General features: G+C 49.1%; 1 protein-coding gene across 15 annotated transcripts in view; it reads right to left on the bottom strand.

Annotated features, from left to right (window-relative positions):
- LOC114499263 (F-actin-monooxygenase MICAL2) overlaps positions 1 to 20671 on the bottom strand; it is a 214194-nt gene extending 193523 nt beyond the window's left edge. For 5 of the 15 annotated variants that reach the window (XM_036029034.1, XM_036029036.1, XM_036029038.1 and 2 more), the window contains exon 1: positions 20498 to 20671. The gene's annotated coding sequence lies outside the window, so the exon portion shown is untranslated. Of the gene's footprint in view, positions 1 to 14221; positions 14330 to 20497 lie in introns of all 15 variants that reach the window. The other 10 variants (XM_036029041.1, XM_036029040.1, XM_036029042.1 and 7 more) reach the window with 5 other exon arrangements.
- Positions 20672 to 20959: the final 288 nt, after the last annotated feature.

The raw sequence follows: 20959 nt of genomic DNA, 5'->3' as shown, positions 1-20959 counted from the left end.
AAGTTCAGGGCCCCACACCTAGTACCTGCCCCCCCCCCCTTCCTGGCTGAAGGTGTGGGGGCCAGCCTCCTCCACCTCCCACTGCAGGTTCCCCGCCCCCCGGCACCGCTGTGTTCAAACACTGCTCCAGATGCTTAAAGCTACACTGTCTACTCCCCACCAAACCCAGAGCGCAGAGTCCCAGTCTAGGCCTCAGACCCATGGAGAAGGGAAAATGTGCGTGGAGACTATTTTAGCAACTCTGATCATTGGCTCAGTTCAAAGCCCACCATCATGTGCTTTTTTGGAAGTAACAGGGCCTGGAGGCGGGAGGAGGATAAAAGCAGGACTGTAGAAAAGTCTGCTGCTCACAGGGTCTCCACCCAACCCTCTGCAGGAGGACAGGGGGGAAATGATGAAAAGGCTTTGGCAGGATGGTCAGTCTGAGCCTCCAGACCGCTACTTCCTGGGATGAGCGGCAGGGGAGGCTGTGAGGGCACCTGTTTCATAACCTTCCACCCGTGAGTCTGTGGGCAAACTACTTGACTCTGCAGAGCCTCAGTCTCCTTGCCTATTAAATGGGGATAAACCCCGATGTCCCACACGAACGGTTGTGAAGACTGAGTGCAATATGAATGTGAATGTGTTTGCAAACTGGAAAGCATCCTTAGAAATATCAGGCATTTTCCATAATCCTGGGAGGTGGGGAACCCAGGTCAGAATATGTGGCTTGAAGGGAAAAGGGGAGCTGGGAATCCCTTCCATTTGTCGAACTTCCTTCACACCTTCTAAGACCAGACACAAGTCTCAAGGAACATAACAAGCAATGATTGAGGACTATTTATTTCTCTGACCTCAAGCATTCAGTCTGGTAAGGGGAGAGCTCCACCCACATTTCTGTAATAAGGCAAAACAAAATGTGTTACTAGAGGAATTGTACAGAGAGGATGGGGCACTTTATTCTGGCCTCACAGGGCAGGGGAGACTTTTATAATAATATGATATAATGATTATTAACATAACAACTCTGAGTGCCAGCCATAGGCCAGGCAGTTCTAAGCACTTACAAGGTCCATTCCCATTTAATTCTCACGAAACCCGGGGAATGGGTTCACAGATGACAAAGCTGAAGCACAAAGAAGTTCACCCCCACGTTGGCCTTACACGTCTGGGACGTGGTAGAGCTGGTGTTTAGCCTACCAGGCTCTGCTCCTCCAGCACCTTAGGGGCTGGGTCAACCAAGACAGGTCTCAGACACTCTGTGTCGCTGAAGGGTGCTGATGAGGCCTGTGGGGATGAGTCACTGAGGGCAGGCGCTGACTCACCCCCAGCCTCTCCTGCCCAATGGGGCAGCTGACTGCTGGCCCAGGTCTCCCCCTCTGACACTGCCCCAGTGTGTCCTGAAAGTAGGCCATGCCTCCCCACTCCCAAGGCTCTGTGTGGGCACCGAATACCAAGGGAGTCTGATGTAAGAAGCTATACATGGACATACATTTACATATAGATCATTCATGGAATAGTTGTTCTTACTATAAAAGGTAGTTCAATGTTAAAAAGAAAAACTACTCTCAAATCTCCACTCTGCTACTCAGTGGCTGTGTGACCTTAGGCAAGTGCTAGCTTCTCTGAGCCTCAGCTTCCTCAGCTGTGGGATGTGGTTAACAGTACATATCTTGGGCAGTGGCGGTGAAGATGAAAAGAGATAACGTGTCAAGTGCAGTGCCTGGCACACCATAGGCTCCATAAATCATGGCTGGATCAGATGACTTTACAAAGGATTTCCATGGGAAAGTCATTTTCTCCATGAGAATATTTGGTGGTGATGTACTTTTCACCAGTACTCACCTGCCACTAAAGTAGATCCATTATGTGCATTACCTCACTTAATCCTTAAAAGCACCATTTGCTTCATTTGCCTTAGCTTCGGGACAACAGAAAGGGTAATGTCCAACGTGTTAATTTTACTCATGCACACACATAGGTCTGGAGAGAGACAGACAGAGACACAGAGACAGAGGCAGAGAGAGACAGTCCAACAAGCTGATGTTCATTAGGCCCTCACTGTGCCAGGTACTGTTCTAAGCATTCTGCATTCAGCAACCCATTTCATGCTCTCAAAACCAGGCCTATAAGCTAGGTATTATTTTGTCATTTATGTTTAGATGCAGGGCTGGAGGTACAGAGGGTTTGGATAACCTGCCCAAGGTTACTTAGCCCGGATTCAGACCCAGAGCCCACATTCTTGAGCACTATGCTCTACTAAAATAATGAAAGAAAAGTCACAGAGACAATGTTTAACTGACCCCCAAGCCTCAGACTCTAAGAACTCCAGAGCCCTGCTTTGTCAAGCTGCCTCCAGCCCAAGGCCTGCCCTCATTCCCGTTCTGCACAATCTGCTCCCACCACCAGCCCTGCACCACCATGCCTGGGCAGGAAGTGTCAAACAAGTGGGCTTTCTAAAGCCCTGCTCATCTCCTCCTGGGACCTCAGCCTCACCCCCTACATTCCACCTTCTGCAAAGCTGCCAGGGACACCTTCCCATACATGGTGCTCCTCTGCTCAAGAACACTCAAAGGCCCCCTGTTGCCTAGAGCTGAAGCCCCAGTGGGTTGAAGAGAATCTCCTGGGAACTCAAGATCCCTGCACTAATTGGTCTCCTTTCCTTGGCCCCAGAATTGCTGGCCCACAAGTCCCAGCGACAGGGTGAGTCAGTGAGGTCCTTCCTGACCACCCTATGGTCAGGAACCTACAGCCCTTCCCCACCCCCACCAACTGCTTCCCTCCACCCCACCCAGCACAGCCTGTCTCCTTCCCTGTGGTAGTGTTCTTCACCCGCCTCTCATCACCTGCCCTCATACATTTCACTTACATGTTTATTGTCTTCCTCTCCACGGGACTAGGCATTTTACCCTGGTTTTCTTTTTCCCTGCTGTAAACACAGCACCCAGAACAGGTTCTGGCACACAGTAAGAATCATAAATACCTTCTGAATGAATGACTGAATGAGTAAGTATTTAAAATGCCTGAGAAGAAAATGTCCCAACAGAACAATGGTGGGGGAAGGGCCAGTATGCCTCCGGCCTTCCTCTCTGCTCCCGAGGACATTTCTGGAGGACAGCATGGAGATGCCTTAATTAAAATGCCTGGGGGCCAAACCCTTTCTTGCCCATCCTCCCTAAGATTTACAGTAAGAGTTCCCTAGGCGATTCTGGGCCCTTATCCTCCATTCTTTGTTCTGAACTTACACTTACACACACATACACACTCTGGCTCTCTGTAGGAAAGCCTGTCTGCCTCAGTCCTAAACTCACCTGCTCAGCCTCTGCTCCCTCGACCCACCTTCAAACCAGGCTGTTTCCCATTTCCTCGGACCTTGACACCCACTGGGGATGCTCTTCTTTCTCCTACTTATCCATCTGCCCTTCGACTGTGCTTCAAGATCCAGGTCAAAGGTACCCTCCTCCTCTTTCTTGCCCCTCCTCCTCCCCCAGGAAGCTTTCCAGGCCCTTTCCAGCCCCTAGAAAACACTCCCCACACCCAGTGCTATTTCCACCAGTCATACAGAAATTAGTCATGAACTACTTTGTGACTTGACTTCTACGGCTAATCTGAACTGTTACCAAAATCTCCTGTTACTTAATTTTTAAAAAAACACATGTGTCTTGTTTTCCTAAGCACATTATGAGCACTTTGGGTGGAAAGACTGGGTCTTAGCCACGTTGTCATCCCCATAGTGCAGGGCCTAGGGCACACAGTAGGTGCTCAATGTATGCTTCTCAATTAACTGCCCAAGGTAAACAAGTCACCTTCCTAAATGGGTCACTTCCTCAATTATAGGTACCTGGACTGGCTTCTCCCAATGCCCTAAATTTTTCCTCCAGGGCCTGCTCTGGCCTGGGTTGTCTGCAGAGCCAGGCATGGACTTGTGCTTCCAAGGGGTGCTAGACCCATTCTAGTGGTGCTCCCCTGTGCTGAGCAGACGGGCATGACTGGGACAGAAATGATCTGTCAAGTCCCACGGGTGTGGAAAAGAAAAGTGCATAGTTGCTCCAGGCAAACCCAGACATTCGGAGTGTCTCAATTTCCTTAAATACCGGAGTTCAACAGAGGGGGTGGAGGGAACCGTGGTGTAAGTGTTCAGTGCCCCAGCTCGAAGTAAACTGAGATTACCAAAGAAGCTAGCAAAATCTCAAGTTACTTCTGAGCTTTGGAGAGATGGGTCAGGGAGGAAGGAGGAGGCCCTGCTCGCTGCAGATGCTCCACAGGTGCGGCTGTGCAGGCTCTAGAGGAGGGTCTCCTTGAGTCCCCATTGCGAGGTAGTCTGCTGTCCCTGTTCATACCTGAGCACTGAGGTCCCTGTGGCAGCAGGAAGCAGAGCGATGACTCAACCAGGTGAGTCATACTTTTTTCCACAGTTCCCCAATCAGGACTTATGGATTAGCTAGGCTTTTTAAAACTTTGAATAGGAAATACAGTCACTGGGTTCAAAAGTCAAAAAGCACAGACGTATGCAGGAAATGTGTCCCTTCATAGGACGTGTGCCCCGTCTACGTAGTCTGTCCCCTGTCTGAAACAGGCACGAGTTGCTCGTGTCTTGTCCCTGACCATGCTTACGTATATTCACGCATATACAAATATGTATCTTCTCTACATACACACACTTCTCTGTGACCTGCGTTATCTTCTGAAGGAACGACTTGGAAGAGAGAGGGAGGTGGAGTGTCTACCGAACACAAAAGATGTGCGTCTGTGGGACAAGCCCAGGAGACCAGGAGAGGGAAGGAATTCTGGAGAATACACGGGTGAAGAGGGAAGCAGAAAGGTAAAGTCGCCACAGACACCACTGGCCTGCTGCTGACCCAGACCCCAGGCCAAGCAGAGAAGAGCTCTGACAGCTGTGGAAGTCCCACTGGCTAAAAGCTCTGACCGGCCTCACTGAGCATTTCATCTTCCAGAAGGCAGAGGAAGCATCCTTGGAAACAGAACTAACCCAATTCCCACAGCAATGGCAAATGGGTAGTGACCAGGAGCACACAGGAAGTAACTATAGAGGAAAAGCCATCATTTCCTCTGAAATTTGTGAGACCAAGAAGGGGAAGTTGGTACCTGAGGATCTAAGAAAACAGACTACAAATGGCTAGGAGAATAAAAGGTCTCTGGGACCTGAGATTGAGGAAGTAAATGATTCAGACTCTCTGACATGCGATTCTAGCTATGCAGTTGGGGGGCAGGGAGGAGTGAGAAGCAGGGGGATGGGAGGAACAGGCAGGAGGAGGAGGAGGAGGAGGGAAGAGGGGGCCTTTTAGGAAGCAGGAAACTCACTATAATGGCTAAAAGCTGGACTAAGGGGCAAACTGACTAGATTCTGATTCACCCTTTTCCCCTTCCTCATCATTACATTTTGAGCAAGTCAATTAAGCCCTCTGGGTCTTAATTCTGTCATTGGTAAATGAGGATAATGACAATATCTAACTCGTAGGGTTGGCCCAAGGATTAAATGAGTTAATACTTACAAAGCCCTTACCCCAGTCTTGGCGCACTGTAACTGCTCTGTAAGTGGTACAGAATAGGAGCCATGTTAAGAAAACCTTGTTAAGAAGCCCAGTCTCTGCCCTGGCCAGTGTGGCTCGGTTGGTTGAAGCATCATCCCATTGGCCAAGGGGTCATGGGTTTGATTCCTGGTCAGGGCACGTGCCTGGGTTGTGGGTTTTGTCCCTGGTTGGAGCACATGGCGAGGGGGCAGCCGATTGATGTTTCTCTCCTTCTCTCTCTCCCTTGCTTCTTCCCCTCTCTCTAAAATTGGGGAGCATGTCTTCAGGTGGGAATAGAAAAAAAAAAGCATCCCATTCTCATCACCAGGAAAAGGATGTAACCAAAAAAGCCCCTGAGACAGTGATGCAGGACCCATCCCAGAGTGTCAACCAGAGGAAGCACGCCCAGCTGAGGCCACATAACGTGCGCCGGGGGGCTGGAAGGTGTGGGGGTGGGAGGCTGGTCTTGAGCCAAGTGGTCTAGAGGCCTAAAGGGTCCTGGGAAATTGGGCCTAGGCTCCCACTCTGGGTACCTCATGGCCATTGTTAAAAAAAAGAAAGCTATTCTTAGCCTGACAAGTAAAGATCCAACACTGAGACTAGACTGGAAGCTGAGATGGGGGAGGAACTTGATTTTCAGAAACACATAGTTAGAGAGTGTCAATGACCTCAAGTCCCCTGGCCCAGAGCACTGAAACTCCTCGCAGGTGGGACTGCGGAACTGCCCACTGCATCTCTGTGGGGCAGCACGGGGACACCCGAAAGCAGCCGTGGAACCCTCTGGAAACCACAAACATGCGACATCAAGAAGGATCCACTCTGCCTGTGACAGGGTACTTGGTGGTCGATAGACAACTGCAGTAGAGCTGGCTCATCTAGATTCAAGGAGGCATCTGGTCACAGGTCAGAAAAGCAGAAGGGCAGGTGCTCAGGCCAGGGGACTGCCTTTCCCAAAGCAAGCGGATTAAAGATCATGTCACCTGAGGGGAGAACTCCAGCAGCATGGCAGAGGCCTCTCTTCTGAGAAGCATTTTATCGGTGACTTGGGTAACGCTATCAAAGACACACTTACATAGGATCCGGGAAGAGTTCAACAGAATGGGGTTGCACTGAACTTGACAAGTTGAAATGTAACAGGAATGGTTGTTCTGCATCAGATGGGAACAAAATAGAGGCTCTGCATTTACATTCAAAGGCCACACACATTCTAGGCCAGGGGAGAAGCAGCTTCACTACACCATGTGTTAAAAAGATCTGGTCAGCAATCATGTTGGCAAAAATGATGAAGCTGCCAGAAAAGCAGATGCAATCTTGGGCCGCATTAAGAGGGGTAGCATGACCTGAACTAGGGAGGTGATAGCTCCCTTCCTCTGCCATGGCCGTACCACAAATACCATATACGGTCTGGGCATTGCCCCCGCTGCATTAGAATAGGGACATGTGGGACTTTGTTCAGAGGAGAACCAAGGGCCGGTGAAAAAACCTGAGCCTACATCGTGGGCTGTTAATCTGGAAGAAGTCTCAGGAGAGAACAAAAGGGCTGTCTTTCAATATCATATTTCGCCAATTAGAAAATGCAACTTTTTTCATTTACAAAATGTCTGAAAGCAGAAGATATCCTATAATCCCCTAACATCTAACAATCTCTCTGTGCCAGGATGCAGCTGTGGCACAGCTGTCGTTTTGCCTCATTTCGATTGTCATATGGAAATTTGACTGTTGACATATCTAGACAACTGCCACCTTCAACATTTCAGGAGCTGAGACATTTAAGGACCCTTTGAGAAAGGAGTGTGAGCCCTGGTCACTGACTAAAATCCCTCCACGGATACCTTCAGATAAATGTCGAGAAAGCACATCATCAAAGCTGACAGAATAGGTATCAGCAGTTAGCAAAAATAATCCAGGGACAATAAAAATTAAGAAAGACATCGCTACTTTACCAGAATATAACACTATGTAAAAAAAAAAAAAAATATATATATATATATATATATATATATATATATATCACATTGGTGACTCTTGAGTCCAACAGTAATTCAGAAGACTTGGATTCTTAAAGTGAAAAAGTTTTAGAAGTACCATAACCCATTTATTTTTGTACCTGCAAGAGTGATATGGAATGAAAACAGGTCTAAACTCTAAACAATTCCTTCAGTAAATATACAATAAAACTTTTAAGTGGTAACAAGGCCTGGCTCTGCAGTTGAAGTGGAAGCACGCTTTCTTTCTTACAAATAAAAAACTGGCACATCTTCTAATTGAGGGCATTGTAGATTTGATTTTTAAAAACAGTACCTGAACACCTGTCAAGTGGATTAGACTCATTCTCTGTGGCTTCAGGGAGGAAGAACTGGAACCTAATGCCAGAAGCCATGGGGGCCATCAGGGAGGTGACAGGAAGAGCCATAGAAAGATGGAACAGACCACCTCCAACGTGCAAGCCCAGGCTGGACCAGCCCTGCAGGTCCCAGGCCTGGTCCAGAAGACCTCTCTGTGAAGAGAAATGATCACGATCTCTCCGTGGCATGCGTAGGTGCTTTGACTGAGCCATTCTCTTAGAAGTCACTAGTTTAGGGTCAACACCACTCAGGGAACAGTGCTGAGTGGGAGGCCTGAGGCAAAGAGGAATGCTGCCCACATCTGGGCTCTAAGCCTCCTGTGGGTCAAATCAGGAAAGGGACAGAGGCAAAGAGGTCACCTATGTGCCTGGCACCATGTCAGGTGTGCTGTGCACATTGCCCCATTTAATCCTCCCAGCCACCCTGGGAGATAAGTATTATCACTCCCATCTTACAGAAGAGAAACTTGAGGCTTAGAGAAAGTAAGTGGCTTGCCCAGGCTTTTATAGTAACTCTGAAAACCATGAAACAACACATTTCAAACAGAAGAAACTTCAGAAGTTTTGATTGGCAGAATGAATGGAGTGATCACTTGATCAATCAATCAACGAACCAACTTGGTCTCATTTTGATAGAAATGATAGTAGGGAGAACAAAAAAAAAGTTAAGAACTGTTTCAGTACCCCACCCCCACCCGAACCCATCAATAGCTCCCTAAGGCACCAAACTCATGACATTTGCTGCTTGCAGGAGCAATTTATTCCATCACAGAAAGCAAGGGTGTTTCTGAGACATCTACAGCAGAGAACAGGTGCCAACAGCTCTGCTCAAATGTCAAAGTCACAAGTGTACCAGGTTGCCATGCCTCCCATCTGCCAGGTTAACACTGGTGCAAGCAAAAGCTGAACTCAGCTTTTGTCCCTTCCCTGTGGCCAGGACGTCCACAGGGCTGGGGAAAAGGCTGGAAAACAGCCAGCCCTCCCAGTGTGTTCCAGCTGCCTGGCGACGTCAAGTCCACCAGCATGCGCCAGCTTCCTCCCACTGGGGAGGTAAACTCAAAGTGTGACCAGAGGCCCAGGGCAGGACCTGCCTGCAGGAGGTGTTCAGGGGCTTACGAGACCACAGAAGGGAGGATCAGTCATTTCAGGTCCTGGCCCACAATGCTTGGAGCACGTGAGGCCTGCAGAGCCGATTCTAACAAAGGACGGGGGGCAGTCATCTGGGTTCCTGTCCCATCCCAGCTGTGGTGGGTGTCTCATCCACATGCAGATAGGTGATTCCTGCTCCTGACGCAGGGGTACCCAGCCCCACAGGGGCTCAGCCCCTAACTCCCTATTCATTCCCCTCAAACTGACCCTGAGGGAGGGGCACGGTCAGCATGGAGGGCTTAGCCTGTAGCAAGGTGACGAAAAGTAGGGCACTGACCATTTTCTACCAAGGACAGAGCTGCCAAGGTTCTGAGCAGGCACACTTGGTGGCACAGAAAGTGACAGATGTCCCATATTCTAAGACCCTAACTAATGAGCTCTAAAATGGGTTGTTCTCCTTCTAAACAGAAAGGCAGAGCTGCCCACGCTGACTCCCTTCACACAGAGGGCTGAGGGGCAAAACAAAGACACAGACAAGGCCTTATTTGGGCCCAACCTTAACTGTCCCCCACCCCACCCCCAATCCCCACTCTGCACACACTCCTTGGTCCTGATAAACAGTTGCTGCCTGGTGAGTGTACACATCCAAAGTGCGGAGGGCGGATCCCTGACAGATCCCTCCTTCCTGACTCCCCCACAGCTCATCTGCCTGAAGGACAGCTCTGACCACCCCTCTCCAAAGGCTTCCCACTGCCTGCTGGGTTAGAGCCACGTGCCCACCCCCAGCACTCAGGGCCTAGGGAACCTGATTCCAGCTTGGGCTTCCACGGGTTCCATAGGCAGCCCCCATGTTTCCACCATGTGGCACCCCAAACATACCCTCACTTTCCTACATCTCTTTGTGCTAGACCTCTGCCCATCTCTGCCTATGGAAATCCTTCCTATCTTCTAAGGCCCATCTCAATGGCCAAGTGCCACCTCCTCCAGGAAGTCTCCCCTGGTTCCCCACACTGCAACTCTCCAAAACACGTTCCATACTCTGTCTCGATGTGCAGGCATCAGTGAGCCTGTCTAGTGCACCTCACTCCATGAGTTAGATGAGCTCCATTTCTGTCCTTCACAGCGTGCGCCCCCAGCATAGAAACAGTGCATTGTGAACTAAGGAGCCTTGGCCACGGTGCTCCATGATAACACCCTATTTACAATCCTTTCTGATGCCCTCCTCCACCTATTCCCAGCTGACTCATCCCCCATTCTCTCAAGGTTCAGCTCTCAGCTGACAGCTAATCAGAGATAACCTACTCTCTGTTGCCCTTCCCAGTTAAATTGTATGCATATATATATATATTTACAAAGGCCCTCTGAAGGCAAGGGCTGAAAACAAAGGTAGGAGTTTCAGGCCCCAAGGTTCTGGGGGAGGTATTTTTGATAAGGAAAGATCTTGCAATAAGTGGTTGTGCTAACCAGCGCTGCAAATGTATATATTGCAAATTCAAAGAACAGGAGAGCAGTTAGAAAGAGCATGTGGGGGCGAGGCTCTGTTCTTCCAAAGGGAAGGCCAACTGCAAGCAGAAGAGCGGCTGGAGATGGTCCTAGGATCACAGCCTGGCAGAATCAGCGGATGGAGAAAAGACTTGATTCAGACCTGGCTGGGTGACCTTGAGTAAGGAACTACACTTCTTAGCCCTCTGCTTAGTATCAAGAACCCCCAGAGCCTCAGTTTCCCCATATAAAACAAGGTGGCAAGAGTGAGATCTGGATGATGCCAGAGGGCTCTTCCAATCTGACACTGGCATCCCAAGATTCTGGGACTGGTGGCCTCCATCTCTTTCTCCCTCCCAGGAGGTCAGCATCATTTGACACTACCCTAGTTCCATTCCCTCCTTACCTTGAACCTCCCCAAGGTCAAAGGGAAAGGAACTGCTAAAGATCTCCCAGCTAATCAGCAGGCAGCATGCAGGGGGTGGCCTCTTCCACCACAAATAGAAGGAAGGGGCAGAATCGGGGAAAGTGATTGGTTTCTATGGACACAAAAATGCCACTCTCACTCACGCCATCTGTCCCAGCCCAGAAAAAGACAGTCAGCTGGTTGCCTTTGCTCCTCTGACCTACCTTTTTAAGAGATTACAACTGCCTGCCAAATTTAAGTGCTGTCCTAAAATCAGGACATATAAGGTCTCGCTGACTGGATCTGAAGGGTTTCAAATGGGTAGAGAGTGAGAGTGATGAAGAATGACACTTGGAGGCAATCTAGGCCAGATTGTATGGCCATGGCAATTAAGGATTTTTAAAAATAGCTTCTCTCTTCTTTCATGCTAGAGATAAAGATGATGAAGTTTCAGCAATAAACAGACATCTATCTTCTAGGAGCTCCTGAAAAGATCACAACATAAACACCCTGGAGACGGCCATAGACAGCCCAGAGTCCTCTCCAGGTGGCCAGCAGTATCCTGCTCACCAATGGGCTTGGGGGGGAGGGCAGAAGGACAGAGCAGGTGGTGGTGGTAAGAGGCTGGGGAGGATGGAGGTTTCCCCACAAGCAGGAGGAGATGGGAGGGGGAGTTCAACTTGGTAGAAAATGGAGAACTGGCTGCCTTCCGCAAGGAAATAAAAGCTCAGGAACCTGCTGAGAGGATTTCCAGGAAGCCATCCAAAGGATTCTGTGCCAATGTCATTCATTCTGAAAATGGGTCACTCCTCAGAAGCAGGAAAAAAAACCCTGACATTTTGGAGTGCCTACCTATACAGGGCACTTCACAAATATTTGAATTTCATCTCTACACCTAGAGAGACAGGTGTAAATACCTCCTTTTTATGCACTAAAATACTAAGGTTTCAATGACTTGCCCAAGGCAACATGGCTAGGATTTGAACCCAGGTGTCTCTTAGCACATGTGTTCATTTGCTTTGGCCTCTATCACAAGCATCCAGAACATTCCTCTGAGGTTTATTTTCAGTCCCAGACTCCCTACACCCACAAATCTAACACAAGGATATTTCTAAAGGGGAGAGGTGACAGAGTAGGGTGATAGCTGAGCTGTGGCTAATTCAAGTAACTGCCAAGTCTCGGCAGCCCTGTGGGCCCTGTTGTTTCACATCCTGGGTGCTTCCCAGGAGGCCTGAAGAGGGGCAAAGGGGAACACAGGCTCAAACATATGCCCCAACTCTGTCTGGAAGGTTCCACAGGAGACTGGAGACAGAAGATGCCATTAAAGAAGAGGACTGAGGGCTGGAGGACAGAGGAACGAGGAAGATTTACTTTCCGTTGAATCCCTTTGTACTGAGTGACTATTTTAAATGCATCCATGTATTGTGTGTGGTAATGAGTGCCATGCTACTATGCATGTGTATGTGTGGGGTGAGTACCATGCATCTATGCATGTGTGGAAGCAAGGTCCATGCGTCTATGTATGTTTATAAGGGTGAGTACTATGCATCCGTGGACGGTGGGGGGTGGGGGGGAGCGCTATAATGTGCATTTATAAATGTGTGGGTGGGTGAGTCATTTTACCAGAGTCCAAGATGTCAGATGCAAGATAACAGACCCACCCAAGCCTGGGCCAAGCAGAAACTTTTGGGTTCCCTGGTTGCAGCAAGCCTAGGACTGGGAGGAAGCCTGAGATTCATCCAGAGCCTCCTCCCTCCTTCACAACAGGAATGTGCTGCAACTTCAGGCAGGTGGCTGAGAAGCTCTCCCAGCATGAACCCCATAGTCCCCAAGGCCCTATCTGGTCGCAGGAGCCCCACAGGACATTTCCTGAGGAAAGAGAATGACTGAATCCTCTCCCTGAGAGTTTGGAAAGAGGCCTTCTGGACCCCCCTACTCTATTTTCCCTTTCATCTGGCCCTCAGATTCCTTCCTCCTCCAAGCAGGGAGCTCCTGACTCATCACCTTTACATCAAGTTGTGCAAAGGTCTAGCTGTCCTGATGCTGGAGTGTCAACACCCTGACTTTGTAGCAACCACAAACTCCACACACCATACCTCAACCCCCACTGGGTAAGGAGCTCTGCCAGGCCCCTGGCAGACCCTGGGCCCTCTTGGTTCCAGGGAGCACCTCTCCTTAGTGACCAAAAGTCCAACTTTTTTCCAGGCACTTCATCTTTTCCAACACCTCATTCATCTGGGCCCAGGTACCAGCTAAACTCTGAAATCCTAACAATCTTTACCAGATACAGTCAGTACTCAAGAAAGTAGCTCACGCCAGACATTCAGTCATGAGAGCAAAGAAGCTGTTTCCATATCTTAACACATTGACACCACAGTGGCAAGGCCAGAACGGGATGTCCCTAGACTCCCAGTCCTGTCTCCAGAATGGCTGGGCTCCTGGACTGGGTGTGTCAGGAGCTCAGGCCTGCAACTGTTCCATAAACCTGCTGTGGCAGCTCTGTGACCAGGGGCTGCCCTCCAACTCCTTGCCACCCGATTCTTGCAGCCAGCAGAAAGGATATCTGCACTGGACACCCCCACTGCCCAAGAAGGAGAAAAACCTGAGCCCCAAACCAGCAGGAAACGAGGCCTCTGGATCCCCCAGAGAGAACTTTAACTGAGCTGTGGAAGAAATCCAAGTGCTGGACAGCCCCTGGGAGGAGGGGATTTAGGGTGGGAAATTACCTTGACTCGTGGGGGAGAGAAACATGAATGGAAATAAAGCACACACTAAAAGCCCTGGCCGGGCAGCTCAGTTGGTTATAGTGTTATCCATATATGCCAAGTTTTCAGGTTTGATCCCCAGTCAGGGTACATACAAGAATCAAACAATGGTCCTGGCTGGTGTGGCTCAGTGGATTGAGCACTGGCCTGCGATCCAAAGGGTCACTGGTTCAATTCCCAGTCAGGGCACATGCTTGGGTTGCGGGCCAGGTCCCCAGTAGGGAGCACTCGAGAGGCAACCACACACTGATGTTTCTCTCCCTCTCTTCCTCCCTCCCTTCCCCTCTCTAAAAATAAATACATAAAAATCTTTAAAAAAAAGAGAATCAAACAATGAATGAATAAATAGATGCAACAACAAAACTGATGTATTTGTTTCTGTCTCTCTCATTCTCCCTCCCTGTCTCCCTGCTTTCTTTCTTCCCTCTCCCTAAAATCAGTAAGTAAAATTAAAAAAAGAAAAAAGAACACACTGAAAATCCCAGCCCTAAGAACATCAGCAGCATCCACACATACCACTCCCTGCCAGCCGCCATGGAGACAGGCATGTCTTTCTGTGATGAACTGTAGTAATATTTAGATGCATGGATGGGTACAGAGCAATTGAATTTAAGAAGATCCATACCTGATATTTACAAAAGGCTCTTCATCTGGGGCTCAGGGATAGATGCTTCCTCAACAGCTGGCAGAGAAAGGAACCATCTCAAAAATCAGACTCCATGCTGATGCAATCCTGCAATGAAGGTCTGTTTGTGACCGGAGGGCCCACGTCCCCTATCACCCCCACCAGCTCTGTTTCTGAGATGAGATGATCTGTGCTTTAGAACGGAGGAGCCTTATCAGCACAGACTAGCCATATTTTCTACCTCTGGGGAGGATGCACAGAAGAAGACAAAATGGTGAGGGGAGGCATCAGACCCCCCCCACCCTTATACACACAAAATGAGGTGACCAGGGTGGCTGGCTATCAGGCACTTTCTGAAGAGGACAAGATAGGACATTGGAGCCTGAAGCTTTGCCCCTCCAACCTTGTCTTAACACAGTGTCACATACTGTCTTCCTCTGATATCTCAACCCACATAAATGAAAAAAATCAAAATCAGGAAGCTAACATTAGAGCAATTGCATGCTGGGGAAATGAATTGAAATTCTCAGGAAGGAAGGGGAGGAAGTAGAATCAGAGAGAACGTGAGGCTACATGGGTACCACAGCTTCCCATCTCCGAAGCAAGCCCCAACTTTATTTTCTAACTTTTAGGAAGTCCAGGTATGTTCTTTAAAATAATATTATAAAATAAAATAAGTAAAGATCAAAATTCCTGTGCCACTGTGACCTTATCCACATGTATTAGCTATACCAAATATATGTTTAATTTTGCCTACCCATCCAAATTAGTTGAAGGAAATTCTGTTTTTTAAGGAAAAAAACAAATATTTGGGTTTTCCACTAAAAAAAATTAAGTATTTTTATCATAAAATTTTGGAAAAATACTGACAGGGAAAAGATAAAGGGAAAAAAATCAACTTTGGCCCTGCCATCCAGAGAGAAAGAGTTATATTTTGTTATATTTCTGCCAAATATAACAAGTAGAAAAGGCTGTCTATGATTTTTTTAAGATTTTATTTATTTATTTTCAGAGAGGGAAGGGAGGGAGATAGAGAGAGAGAGAGCGAAACATCAATGTGCGGTTGCTGGGGGTCACGGCCTGCAACCCAGGCATGTACCCTGACTGGGAATCGAACCTGCGACAACTTTGGTTTGCAGCCCGAGCTCAATCCACTGAGCTACTCCAGCCAGGGCTAAGGCTGTCTATGATTAAAAAGGATGATGAAAAGGAGGAGGAGGAAGACGAGAAAAAGAAAAAACTTCCTCATTTGGGGGCTGTTTGCAAAGGCAGGTCCCCGCTGGTGGGCTAGAAGAGGACTGTGGGAGTGTCCCGCACCCAGAGAAGACTGAACAGGGACTCGGGTGTGAAGCTCCTTATCAAGGGGAGGAAGTGCATCTTTTCCTCCCCTCTGAAGCCTCTGGTCTCCCTCATGAGGGCCCCCACAGTCGTGCCAGTGGTGATGCCATCTCTTCCCCACAATTCAGACAAGACACTGAAAGATCAAGTGTTCGTTTTCTGTCACGGCCCGCCAGCTGCAGATACATAATGATGCGAGAAAGACCCCACAGCTCGCCCAGGTGTGAGGCAGGTTAGAGAAGGCTCGTGGATGCACAAGGGAAGAAGCACTGTCCAGAGAGAAGACAAAGAAAGAGATGGACAGTGTTCTCCTCGCAGTCCAAATGCCAAGTGCCTGCGTCATAACATGGAATCCCTGTGGCTGAGTAAGTCAGGATTCAAAGCTCAGGCAAAAATGACCTCAGTCCCTGTCAGCCCCACACGTGACGTGAGGGAGGCCAGTTGCTGATCAGGGCACAAATGTGGCTGTCTGGGCTCCCCACCACAAACCAGAGCAGCTTGGGCGAACGCAACGGACAGTTCTATTATTTCAGGATGTTTACAGATTGACGTACACTGAGGAAAGTTGACACGAGAGCAAGTCATCTTTTTAAAAACCTCTTATCTAAACACAGGCACAGGCAGTCACACAAAGCCATGACAGGGTTCATTCATTTAAAACAAATTCCCTGAGTGGCTAGGACGCAAGTGGACAGATGCTCAGGGAGCCTCCGCCCCATCCTAGACACTGAGATCCAGCGTGGCTAAGAAGCCAACTCCACTCTCAAGGGGCTCAGTGTCTGGTGGGGGGGGACAGGCACTTAAAACAGAGAGTAATGGCTGGCTAAAAGTGGTGTTGGGGTGGGGTGGGTGCTGCTCCAAATTAATATAGGCATAAAGGGTGTAACAACGAAATACAGTATACAGACTTTGTCTGGATCCTGATTCAAACAATCAAAGAAATCTGAATGTGGACAGATGAGAGCAAAGAACCACTGTTAATTCTGTTACATTCAATAAGGGCAATGTGGTATGAAAGAGATCATTCTTTCTAAAATAGATACAAACTAGATTATTTAGGGGGAAATGACACAATATCAAAGAGTTGCTCTAAAATACCTCAGGAAGAAAAAACAAACAAAGGAAAGAAAAAGAAGAGGAGGAGAGGGAGGAAGCGGGAGAATGAGAAGGAGGGAGAGGGAGGGAGGAAGGGGGGAGGGGGAGGGAGGAGGAGGGAGGGGGAGAGAGGGAGGGGATGGAGGGGGAGGGAGGGAAAGGGAGGGGGAGGGAGAGGGCATCAGCTTGGCATAATCTTGAAATCTTGATGACTGTTGAAGTTGGATAATGAGTATATGGGGCTCATTGTACTATTCTATCTCTGTTTGAAAAGACTCATGGCATTTTTAAATAGGCTGCAATACATCATGGTGGATATCCTAATAAAGACAGGCATAAAAACCAAGGGAATACAAACCAAAGAGGATTTGTGAGAACCAGAAAATAAACCTGCCAAGTTTATGAATATTTTAAATGATATTTCCTAGTGAGGTGGGAAAACACATTCACAAATAATTACAGCAGGTTCTTGAATAATGTCATTTCATTCCAAGTGGTTTTGCTATAATGTTGATGAGATGACATAGGAAACTAACTGTTCCTTATATCAATTAGCTTATGCTAAATTTGTTTCACTTTATATTATCTCACTTAAAGTCACAGAGCTGATCAATTACATTGAGTGAGGATGACTGTACAGCGTAAGGTGGGAAATGGTGCACACAGCAGGGGGCTGCACTTACCAGACCCCCAGCGTTCACAGGGTGGCCACGAAGTCTCCCCATCCCCTTTAGTGTTTAATTCACCACACAGCCCTTCCTCATAAAGACAAGGCCAGAATCCTAGCATGATTGCTCACTAGCTATGTGATAGGAGCAAGTTGTAACCTTTCTGAGTCTCAGTTTCCTCATCTGTCAGATGAGAGTAACCCTACCTACTTTTTCAGAGGTCTAATGTAGAGACCTAAGGATATACAAAATGAAAAGTCCCAGCATGATAAACAGTATTCTATTTCTTGGCTCTTTAAACACCAGAGACCTTTAGTATTGGGAGGGCTTCAAACATTAGCAATGTTCAGTCCAAATCTCGCACTCATACCCCACCTCTCCCTCCAGGGTCAAGGCTCTCCACCAAGACGGCAGAACCTGTACTTGTCAGTAGTAGGGAGTAAAAGGGGCAGGCCTATGACTGGGAAGTACATCCACATGGGAGTGTAGACATGGGTGGAGAGAACAGAGACACACCCCAGTACTAGGCAGAGAAGGATTACCCTACCTGTTCCTCTGCCCCTTGAAGCTGCAGGGAATGGGCTTGAATGACCACAGCTACAACCAGCCTTAGTCCTTAAACTGATTATGTTAACATGTAACTGGTTGTGTTATTAAAATAGTCACAGGGATATAAAGTACAGCAAAAGGAATACAGTGAATAAAAATATTGTAATAACTATGTATGGTGTCAGGTGGGTACTAGGTTTATTGGGGTGATCATTTCATAAGGTATATAAATGTCTAATTACTATGTTGTACAACTGAAACTAATATAAATAAAATTGTATGTCAACTGTAATTGAAAAATAATTTTTTTAAAAGCCTTTTACAAGGTTACCACCCGTAATACACACACACACACACACACACACACACACACACACACACTGTTAGTCTCAGGCCCTCCCTGCAGGAAGGGAGGGAGGGAGGGAGGAAGAAAGATGAAAGAAAGAAAAGAAAGAAAGAAAGAAAGAAAGAAAGAAAGAAAGAAAGAAAGAAAGAAAGAAAGAAAGAAAGAAAGAAAAGAAAAGAAGGAAGGAAGGAAGGAAGAAAGACTGGTAGTAAGCTAATGATGACCTTCTCTTAGAAGGGAGGGATGAGCAGAAAGCCAAAGCCCTGGCCCTGAAGAAGGTAGGTGCAGGGATAAAAGTGATGTCATTTCTTATGAAGGTATGCTCAAACTGTAATTTTCAATCACCTGATAACCATAACTGGTATACTGCATTTCCTCCCTCCAAAAAAATAAAAACAAAACTGGAATCAATCCTAAGGTAGAGGTATTGCAGCTAACACGGTTCTCTTTGACCATCCCAGAAGCCAGCTCTCAGAGGTGAGACCATGTCCATGGCATAGGCAAGCTTTGCCCCCAAATAGCACCCAAATACCAGCAGTCAATCCCTTCCCATCATAGCATGACAGACACCAGCCATCACCCTTGACTGGAGGACAGGGTGGGGCAAGGGGCCACAGGATGAAGAATCTGGGCTAACCTGGGTCAGTTCAAGTGCTTTACCAAAAAAGCACCCCTTGAATCTTTGGACAGAATCTTTTCAGAGACCAGGAGCCTCCAATCAGCACATAGTAGGGCCATGCACATGCAGCAGGACACAGGATCATGTAGCAGGGCACACCACTTTCCACAGCCTCAGGACAACAAGAAAAGCACTGGTCTTAGCTCTGGCAAAGCTAGACCTGGTTTAAACCCTGGCTCGGTCACTCACGTTCTGTATGACCAAGGGCACTCATCTGCCTTAGTCATCTTTCCCCATCTCTAACATGAAGAAGGCAAAACTCTGAATTTTTGGAGAGTAACCATGAAATTGGCTGCAAAAGTACCACACGGCAGGACCTGTCCCCCAGCAGGCACTTCATAAATCTGTCTTCTCTCTGCCCAAAGGTGAGTCCTGGCGGCAATTAGAGTCTCCAGAGCACCAGAAGAGCTGCCCTGGAGAAGGGAAGCCTGCTTGCTGGGTCCTTTCCCCCTGGGAAGGGGACAGGAATAGAGCTAGCACAGGTGTCAGGGCACCCAGGAATGCAAACGTCGTCCGCAGGGCCAACCTGCCGCTGGCTTTATTCCCGAGGAACCTGCCTAGAAGGGGGCTGGTTAGTGATTTCACCCTACACAGAAGCCACTGAAGACTGTAAGTGGGGAGGCAAGACTGACAGCGAGAGGGTCCACATGCTGCTGAAGGACCCCCCACCCCGTAGAAGCCTGACGAACCTCCAAATAAAAGCTTTTAGGCTTTAAGAACCCAGGCTTCAGAATAAACAATGTAGAAGGAGGCACACGTTTACTCTGGTTTCAACACGCCTCTTTCCCCATCCAACAAAGGCCGTTCCCGGCTCTGCCGAGAGGCTAGGCTAGGATAAATTTAACCCCACCTGCTCCAGCCTGGGAGCAAGGTCAGCGGCGGCAGAGGCTGTGGGCAAGACCCTACTTCCCCCTATTGCCAGTCGGTCAACGGCCAGGTGGGCGCCGCTGACGCCCTGGCAGGGGTGCTCTCGGGCCTGGGGTGAGCGCGGGCTGCTAGGGGGGACGCGGCGCCAACAGTACAGCATGGCAGCTTCTCGGACCACCGCTACGCCCCTGCCCTGGCCCCAGACCCGGTCTTAGCCCGTAGGCGGCCAGGCTACTGACATTTGACCCAACTTCACTTCCTGTTGTTAAGGAGGGAAGGGAAGAGAGGGGGACCGTGAAAAGCCAGGAGAGAATGTGAAAGACACAGAGCCCAAATCTTGGGAAGCAAAGTTTGGTGATAATCTTTTGACCCGGTGGCAGGAAGATTGCACCCACTGGCGCATTGCACCCACTCCGCGTTGACGTTTGGGGATTTTCTAGGCTTAGAATTGCCAGGTTTGGGTGTTGGCGGGCAGAGTAAGAGGTAGTTCTGGGCACAGATGGGAGGCTTTTATTTTGTTCTAATCTGCTCAGAGACTGATAGCAGCAGCCCTGGCCTTCTGGACGGAGCCACCTGCTCGACAGGCGACCGGTGGGTTTGAGGCGGGAGATGCTGCAGCTGCACCTGACCCTCCTGGGCGCCGGCTGGGGCGCAGAGTCCAGGCTCTGCTGGCACGGTCCCCGCACATGCCTGTCGGGTAGCCCACCCCAGAGCCCAGCGCCGTCCCGCCTTACCGAGAGCCGCGCTGGCCACTGAGCCTAGGGCCAGCTCCTGCCTTTGCCTGGGGTAGCGGGCGCAACTGTCAGGACTCGCAGGCCGCCTGCGGAGCTAGGAGCGAGCAAGAAGGCTCCGCTCAAGAGTAGCCGGGCAAGCGCCCGCAGTTCTGCGCCGCGTTGCCCACGGAGCTTGGAGCCTCCCCCATCCACAGCGCAGCCAATGACAGGGCAGCGGGCTGGGCCGGGACCAGTGGCAGAGCGGCGCGGAGCCCACCCCCGCACCCAACCCGCTCCGCCCCTGTGGGGCCAGCTGTCACCGCGGTGGCCGCTGCTGGCGCACGTGGGCTGCAGCTGGGAAGGAGCTCAGGGAGCGGCTGGCGCTTCCACCACGACCTGCGACCTGCGCTTCCACCGCGACCTGCGCAGATTTGAGACCAGTGAGGAGGGCTGATGTGGGCGGGGCATAGTCGCACAGTGAGA

Source organism: Phyllostomus discolor, chromosome 6, assembly GCF_004126475.2.
Source record: "Phyllostomus discolor isolate MPI-MPIP mPhyDis1 chromosome 6, mPhyDis1.pri.v3, whole genome shotgun sequence".
Classification (NCBI taxonomy): Eukaryota; Metazoa; Chordata; class Mammalia; order Chiroptera; family Phyllostomidae; genus Phyllostomus; species Phyllostomus discolor.
The sequence above is the reverse complement of the archived record's forward strand: the minus strand, read 5'-3'. Positions and strand labels throughout refer to the sequence as shown.